General features: G+C 30.6%; 1 long non-coding RNA gene and 1 pseudogene across 2 annotated transcripts; one reads left to right on the top strand and one right to left on the bottom strand.

Moving 5' to 3' along the window:
* The window catches only part of LOC145056810 (AAA-ATPase ASD, mitochondrial pseudogene), a 1624-nt pseudogene extending 1341 nt beyond the window's left edge, over window positions 1-283 (top strand).
* A 3079-nt stretch (window positions 284-3362) lies between these two features.
* Window positions 3363-4859, bottom strand: LOC145056809 (uncharacterized). Of its 2 annotated transcripts, none has more exons than XR_013685926.1 (2): window positions 4258-4859; window positions 3363-3877 (listed from the first exon to the last, which is right to left on the bottom strand). It is a non-coding gene; the product is annotated as an uncharacterized LOC145056809 (long non-coding RNA). The 2 variants fall into 2 exon arrangements; XR_013685925.1 differs by having other exon boundaries at window positions 4287-4859.
* Between the last annotated feature and the right edge of the window lie 4934 nt (window positions 4860-9793).

Raw genomic sequence — 9793 nt, 5'->3', positions numbered from 1 at the left:
TGCTTAAAAGTCCTGATCAAAGCTCTGGAAAATGCAAAAGAAGAAGCAAGGCTGAAAGCTGCGGAGGAAGAGTCAAGTGACCAAGTATTAAGCGATTCAGGTGATGAAGAATCGAAAGATACGGACACAGAATCAAGCGACTCGGGAGATGAAGACGCAAGTGAGGGATCAGAGGCTTAATTCTGTAAGGGTGGTATGGTTGTTTTTCTAATGATGTTTTAGTGGTCATAACATGGCGTTATTGTAACTTATTAACAAATTTGAATTCACATGCAATCGAATTGACGTAATGAGGGGGGGGGGGGGGGGGGGGGGAATGGGGATTGATGTAATATATTATAAGGGTAATTAATGGTTCAATACGATCTTTATATGGAACTTTAAGAATACTTTCTTTAATGTAAATCGGTAGTATTCAATGCGATGTACTATGTGGTGGTTTATCATAATATATTAAGGATGAGCATCGGAACCGGGTACCCTGCTTTTGGAACCGGAACCGCCTCGGAACTGCCGGTTTTGGAACCGGAACTGCCTTAGGCGGTTCCGGTTCTCGTTTTTTCGGAACCGGTTAATATATATATATATATATATATATATATATATATATATATATATATATATATATATATATATATATATATATATATATATATATATTATCTCATATAAATATGTGTGTTACTTAGACCAATTTAGAATATATATTGGTCCGGTTTTGTCCGTCTTTGGTCCGAATTGACTTGATTTGAATCGAACTAAATTGCGGTTTTATCGACAAAAGTTAACAAAATTAATGTAACCGGGTTACCCGCTCCCGGAACCGGAACCGCCGGTTCCGGGACTGGTTCCAAACATTTAAGAACTGCTTAGAGCGGTTCCGGTTCCGGTTCTAACTTTCTAGGAACCGTCGGTTCCGGTTCTCGCCAAATGAGGCGGGTACCCGCCTATGCTCATCCCTATAATATATCATAACTAAGTGATAGACACATGCATACAAGGACTCACGCAATGATATATATATATATATATATATATATATATATATATATATATATATATATATATATATATATATATATATATATATATATATATATATATATATATTTCAAAAGTCACCAAAAAAAAAAAATAAATAAATAAAATAAAATAAAAAATAAAAACTTTGTTCAAAGGCATGGGAAATATGGACGACAACTAATCCACAAGGAACATCGCATTACTGCATTAGATCAATCAATTACACCAATTATATGCACTTGCATATTTTCATAATGAAAGCATCGAGCATGTTGGAATGTATATATGCCAATCTATATGAATGCGAAAACATATAGTATATTCTGATTGGAAGTTGTTATTTGTTCCAAATTCTGGTTGGATGGATACATATCTGTCAGAGTCAAAATTTAGCTGCAAATATAAAATTAAATGTTTACGCTACCTAATGACGTTAGAAACAGAAGTGAAGATGGTTTGTTAGTCGTTATGTTAATTTTAGCTATCAGGATATTTTTGTCATTTCAATGTAAAAATTAGTTTAGAGGTTGGAATGCCAAGGTCTATTGGATTTCGCACAAATCAGATAAGTCTCAACCGTCAAACAAATATATATATATATATATATATATATATATATATATATATATATATATATATATATATATAAAACAGATAACCACATGACAATCTATAGACAACAATTGATCTAACGGATCATACCACATAGCACATAATACCATCCTATCTACCAGGATACCGATCTAACAGATCATACCACATACTACATAATATTATCCTACCCTCTAAGATACCGATCTAACAGATCATACCACATAGCACATAATATTATACACTACAAGAAAATTTCGATTTAGCTACGAAACAATTCCGTAGCTAAAAGCTAAAATTCCGTAGCTAAACTTGAATAACTACAAAAGTTGCTACGGAATTTGTCAATGAGATTCCGTAAGTATATTTCTTGTAGCAAACTGTTTAGTTACAAAATTATTGTTCCGTAGCAGTTTTGCTACAGAGTTTATTCCGTAGCAACTTAACTACAACACACTTCCATAACAATTCCGTAACAATGGGGTACGTAGGAAATTTCGTAGCCATTTGTTACATAAAACATTTCGTAGCCATTTGTTTTATAGCAAATTTCGTAATCATTTTTTTCGTAACAAATTCCATAGCCATTTGTTCCATAACAAATTTCGTAGCTATTTGTTACGTAACAAATTCTGTAGCCATTTATTCTATAGCAAATTTTGTATCATTTGTTCCATAGCAGAACTAGGTTCCAAAACAAATTCATAACGATAAAAATATTCAACAAAATTCAATTTCCAATTATAATATTCGTTGAAATATATAAAAATGCAATAAATTTAATTTTAATAGTTAAATAGATTTTTATAGATATATTTACATAATTGAAAATCCTTTTACATGGCTCCCTAATCATCAAAACTGAATATTCATTACAATTATTGTTACACACTTCATATTGGAACCACCACAAACACACAAAGTGCCATAGATGCTCAACAAATATGGCATAACCTGCAAAATCGTAATGCCTTTAGTGTTGAAGTTGTGGGATGACATGCGAATGTGCAGCAGAAGTTGACTATTAAAACATAAATAGGATTATAATAACATGTATATTTTCTAGTTACTTTTTAAAACAAATTGTAATTTAACTAAAATAAGTAATTTTTTAGGTAGATGTTTCATTGAAAATTACACCACTAAACGCATGTTATATTGCAATTTTTCATTTCATTACATAATGGAATTGAAAAAAAAAAAAAAAAAAAAAAAAAAAAACACCCCCCTGGCTAAGTAATGAAGATTAACAAATTGGAAAGAATCATACTTCTTTATTCCATCAGACAAAGCAAAAAAAAAACCTTCTTCTTCCATTATGTTAGAATCAATCAACCATTCCATTCCTTCCCCCAATTTCAAGTGCACCAAACTACAAGGGTATTTTTGACATTTATAAAAGATTTGAAAAGAAACTGACCAATGGTAGCCTTCCCAAGCAGCTCAATTAGAAGTTCACTATTATGAATGTAGATATATCCATCATCAGGGCACATAGTCTCATAAGACTTTACCCTTTTTCGACTTGGCTTACTGCAACTCTTTTCAGTGGCGGTAAGATTCAGATAAACTCTAATATTTACATATGGGCACAACAATACACTAAACAACTGTTCACCAGTCCAAATAGTAATCTCTGTTCATATTTCATCCAATGTCCTAAATGAAAGATGTAATTAATATAAACAAGATTTGGATTTGACAAAATTCATCAAAAATGAAGAATAGACATACATACATTGACAAAATTAAAAAATCAAAATCATAACACTTATTAAAATCACAAACCAATGTTTATGGAAACCACACATGAAAATATAGAGAGTGAGACAGAAAGAGAGATATGAACTTTCTTTGTAGGTGAAGGTCAATAGCTTTGAGCAAATACAGTCTTTCCTTGGGAAGAACAACCCTAGATTCCTTTTTCCATCTATTTTCAAGTCATATAAGTGATATAAGTGATAAAAAAAATACTAAAATGAACTACTAATGGATCATAAGTTCACCCACTACTAATGAATCATAAGTTCACCCTAAATGCAATCAATTATAAGTCATTCACAAGCCAATTATGCCCATGATCTATCTTTTAGTTTCAAATGATCTTCAAATAAGAAGAGTATTGTGGCAGCAAATGGATTCATGGAAACATGATGGAGATGAAGAAATGGGTATAGGGTTTTGACTTTCTTATGTTGAATGAAGGCATTGTATTGGTGAACCGTAGTGAAGCATCAACTGGAAAAGATGATGACAATGGACCCTGCAATCCAAAACAGATACATATCAAAACGCAAGTTTATAAAGTCCATTTAACAAAAATTACCAAAAAAACCCTAGTCTAGTGTTATTTAGGGCAAATAAAGTAAAGAGGCATATATGCCAACACTAAAACATCATTCAGTAGCTTCATGAACAAAAACGAAAATACAATTACAAACAAAGAATTTAACAATTGTGTAAACGGATGAACCGTCCGAATTCGACATTCTTCTCAAAAAGCAGAAAATTAGTTGAAGGTTAAGAAAAAAAAAAAGTCGGTCTTCTCCAATTTCGTTCTCTGTTGAGGAAGGAATTGAACGTTATCGATTAAATGGAGAAGTAAAATGAGAAATTGTGCCAGTAACCAAATTAGTTGCTTACCTTCCATTTCTTGCACATTATAATCGTACCTTGAACGGCCTGGTAACGAAGAACATAATGGTCGACAAAAGAACCACCGGAGAAGGAGAGAAGTGGAAAACGCCGATGAAAACCGACGATCAGCGGCGAAGGAGGGTAGTCGTGTGGTGGTAAAGGTAGCGGCGGCGATAGCTGTGGCTGTGACATTTGCGTTCAGCAGAGGTTGGAGGTGTGAAGCGTTTTGGCAGAATGAAATCGATCACTGTGTATATGTGTAGATGAAATCAAAGGAAAGAAGTGGTGGAAGTAAATGGAAAAACATGATTCAAAGGTTGGGAGGTGTAATCTAAGGAAAGGTGGGGTGTTTGATTGGAAGATGAGGAGGGGAGCCGATGGGAGGAGCACAGCCTGTCCAAAAGGGCAAAATTCATACCAGAGGAAGAGAACACGTGAACAATGTGTAAAACTGTGAATCCCTCGTAATTAACCAGGGAGGAGACCAGGGACTAAGCTGTTAATCCATCAGAAAATATCATGCCCTAATGAAAACATCACAACTACAAGAGCAAAATATGACAACCCCTTCAAAATCATATGGCCAAAGTGTAAAACTGGAAAAAGAGTTAGTGGGCAATGTTTACAATTGAGAAAATTTTGTTGTTATATATATATATATATATATATATATATATATATATATATATATATATATATATATATATATATATATATATATATATATATATATATATATATATATATATATATATATATATATATGGGAAAGTTCAATTGATAAAAAAAAAAAGTTGAGAATGGGGGAATCATTCTCAACCACTCATTTATTTTTACCGCAAAAACCTCCGTCGTACCAGCGGAAATGGGAAAAGAATAAACATGTGTTTTCTAACAAAACATATTTCCTTAAACTATGCTAAACATTATCTTAATATATACAAAAACATAGTTTTTTTTTTTTAATTTTTAAGAGCTATTTTTATCAAAAAATTATTTTAAATATACCAAAATTCATGATTTTTTATTCTCTACAAATAGACATCCATATTGATATAGTTTTAAAATAAAATAAAAAATTTACTTTTTTTATATTTTCAGCTATCGTTATTCATAAATGAATAAAAATGAATCAAGTTTTTTCTATAGTATATTCGTTATTCACTTATGAATAAAAACTATGATTAATTTTTTTTACATTTTAAGTATCATTCATATATGAATATAGCATATACTAAACATAGTATATTCATATTTAAATATTAGACGATTCATTCACTTGTGAATATTACATAGTATATTCACTTGTGAATATTAGATGGTATATTCACTTATGAATATTAGATAATATTTTCATATCTGAATATTACATATATTACATGGTATATCACATGTGAATAATACATAGTATATTCACTTGTGAATATTAGATAATATATTCACTTATGAATATTACACAGTATATTCACATATGAATATTACAATGTGTTTTCACAAATATATATAATTTTTATATATTATTCACATATGAATAATATACAGACTTGCATATTCGTTTTTTTGTTTTAATAATCATATATTGATTCGAGTGAGAAAACATATTCATATATGAATATAACGTGGTAATTTAGTTTATGCATTTCATCAAACAGTTGGAGTGCATACAAGTTAACTATTTTAAAAATGTTAAAAACATCAAGTTATCAATTCCAAATCATCATATACTTCTGATTTCGACTTCAGACGCGACACCTATGTCTGATCGATTTCTCATTTTGATTTTGATTTTCGAAAATCCGATTGGGAACCTGTGAGTACCGATTCTGAGTCCTTCAATGTCGACTGTGACTGCGAGTCAAGAACTCTGATTCCAATTTCATGAACAACGAAGAAATTCCGATTCCCAACTGATTTCGTTTGCGAATCTGGGAAATTCCAGTTCCAAACTTTAACAAATCGATGAAATTGATGAATTTGGGTTACGAATTTGTCTTGAACGGCGAACCTCCCAATTATGAATATAGATGATTGATTAACACTGGATGACATTGATGATGGTTTAGTTGAAGAAATCTGGATGATTGTTGAATGTTAGAGGAGAAATTTTAAGGATGAATGAAGTCACGAACTGTTATCGAATTATAGTTACGTATTTGACATTGAAGGTTATTAACATATTTACAAGTTTGTCACCGTGTCTTTTTATGCTTAGATTAAATGAGTGGCTGAGAATGATTCCCCCATTCTCAACCTTTTTTATTTTCTCAATTGAACTCACCTATATATATATATATATATATATATATATTATATATATATATATATATATATATATATATCACTACAAAAAATATGCCACTTAGTGACCAAAGTGAAATGGTCACTAACAATAGAATGAGTCGTCACTAAATGATTTAGTGACCAAAATTTCGGTCGTCACTATAAGTCCGTCACAAAACCGATTTAGTGACCAGATATAAATATGGTCACTAAACAGTGACTAAAATATAGTCATCACTAAATCTGTGACGACCCGCTTCGTCACTAAATGTTCTCACTAATCAATGAAAGTCGTCACTATTTTATCTACTTAGTGACCAATAAAAGTCGTCACTATTTTATCTATTTAGCGACGAATAAAAGTCGTCACTGTTTTATCCGATTAGTGACCATAGAAAGTGGTCACTGGTTTATCCAATTAGTGACTATAACAGGTCATTTAGCCTTTTAGACAAAAAAAAAGGGGGTCAATAATTAAGAAATTATTGAAATATTAAATGTCATTTTTAAAATGAAATATAATAATATCCAATTAGACAAAAGACATGGCAAATGCTATAAATGTTTATAATACGACAACAATAACCAGATAAATTTTCATATAAGAACGGATGATTTCCCACCTAAATTATACATGGAATTATAGAGTTGCTAACACCACAAAAGCAAAATAGAAGTAATCAAATGAAAAGTTCCATTTGTTGGACATCCTTATGGAATACTTTTCAGACTCCTGCAAAATACAATGATAAAATGGTCATTTACCAAATAGAATGGTCAAATGGTCATTCATTAAATAGAAGGGTAAAATGGTCATGTACTCAAAGGAGAGTAGGATATTGTTTCTTTTGTTGGTAAGCATTGTTTCTAAATAGAAGGGTTAAACGGTCATTTCTACTCTAATAAATGAAAATAATTTTTAACACTTGTCATCTTCTCATGCATTTTGCCACATGGCATTTTTTGATAAATTTAAATTAAATTATATCCACATGTCATTTTATGGTTTTTTATATTTTATTAAATTCCATATATAGTATTAAATGGATATTAATTTTAATAATACACTTTCTAAACTTAAATTTCCTAATTTAGCAATTCAATCATATTTTAATGTCATTAAATTAGGAACAAAATTAACATGTATTTTTAGTAAATATAGTCTCTACATCCCCCTCCTTATATTCTTATTTCTTCTCTCAACAATGATTTCTATATAAAAATCTATTATGTTACTATATTATCATATTATTTCATTTATTAAAAACTTACAGTCAAAATTTAATTTGGAATGTGATATAGAAGAAACCTAATGCTTGTAAGTAATTTTATCCTATTTTATTTTTCGAATATATAGAAAATATATATATATCACTGAAATATAATAAATGTTGTTATAATATATTATATTTAACATCTTATTAATTTATTTCTTTATGTTTTGTTATGTTGTAAACGAATCCAACCGTAACCGACTAAAATTTGATATTTTTTTAATCAACCCGTGTATTACACGGGTCTCACACCTAGTAGTCTAACAAAAGTAAGATATTGTTTCCTTGTTAGCAAGCATTGTTTTTAAATAGAAGGGTAAAATGATCATTGACCAAAGAGAAGGGTAAAATGACCAAAGAGAATGTATTATTTTTGTACCTTTAAGGCATGCAATGAGGTTTATTTGGAGAGCCTTTCGAAAGTGATTTTCTGAGAATTTACACAAGGTCATACCATGCGTTATAATGTCTTCCGTCGACTTGAAGGGCGTTTTGGTAACTTTTTATTTCATTCTCAAAGCCCTCCAATGCCACATATCTGTAAAAAAAGATAAATGCATATAAAAAAGTGATGTAAGGGTGCATTTGTAAATTGTACATGGGACAGGAGTCACAGGACAAGCTTTTATGGATATTTTTTATAATGAGGGTAAGGGCATTTTTGTCTTTTGCACAAACGGGACATTGAGTTTAATTTTTTTCTGTTATGTTGTTGGATGAATGGATAATGTGATCTTTGTCTCGATAATGTGTTGTATACGTAAGGTCTGTTTCTTTTTTAGAATGAATATAAAACGTATGAACGAGACTAAATGACCATTTTACCCTTACTATCCAAAAAAAACAAATTTCAAAATATGAAAAATAAAAAAAAAATAAAAAATCATATTCATGACCACAAAGGGTGTGAGCATATGCAATTCTTGAATTCAGTTGTACTGCACGTTGAAAGTTCTTGAGAGCAGTTTCATGGTCTTTTTGCATACTAAAGCAATTTCCCATTGCACACCAGTCACATTTATATTTAAAAAATAAATAAATAAAATATAAAAAAATATGTCCTTATAGAAGACATAAGTCAACCACTTATATATTTAAAAATGGTTACCGTGATTTAGGGCTAATCGATCTGTTGATATTAGCTCTTGTGCCAAATAACTCGACCTCATATCCTCCTTTAGGTGCTACAACATACGAGACCAAAGATTATGTAAAATTACCATTTTCCCCTCTGGAGATTTAGTTATAGTGTTATAATACCAATGAGACTTACATATAAAAGAGTAGAATAAATATCCATTCCTTCTAAGCTATAAGTACAACAAAAACACACCTTCCTTTCAACTATCTCCTGTCAACCTCCTCCTGAACGTCTCCACCTGTAGACAAACACCAGATACAACAATTATAAACCCTCTATCTCTCTCTCTCTCTCTCTCTCTCTCTTAATAAAAATAAAATATGAAATGATGTTCTTACCCTGGAGATGTACTCCCAGGTTCGCTTGAGCATCGATCAGCTTCAGTGTTGAACTCCTTTCATTTCATATAATATACGATAAACTTGTTAGGATTCAATAATAACTTCTGATCTGAAGGAATAATATGTCTGAATGCATACATACCCTTTCAACATGACAGATCTGGAAAGATGCAAACTTATCTTTCAACTCCTTTGCTACTTTGCATAAGCTTGTCATGTTCTGGGTTTTCGTTTTCCACAAACCATTCACCTGTTTTTTTTCATAACACTTACCACATTAACAACATAAACACCACTATAAATCTTTAAAATGTTTCAACACCAAAACTTATGTTTATGTTTATTCACCTCCTATTTTATACTTACTTTCTAATTACTTCCTTATAAGTAGCTTATTAAATTAATATTAATATAAATGAAATGTTTATGCTCAATACTTGAATGGTTAAGAATATGTGATTTTCCTTCAAATGTGAAGTCATTATCTTGGTAGGAAGTAGATATTA

This window comes from Lactuca serriola, chromosome 6, assembly GCF_051521515.1.
Source record: "Lactuca serriola cultivar US96UC23 chromosome 6, Lser_US96UC23_V15, whole genome shotgun sequence".
NCBI classification, from domain to species: domain Eukaryota; kingdom Viridiplantae; phylum Streptophyta; class Magnoliopsida; order Asterales; family Asteraceae; genus Lactuca; species Lactuca serriola.
The sequence above is the reverse complement of the archived record's forward strand: the minus strand, read 5'-3'. Positions and strand labels throughout refer to the sequence as shown.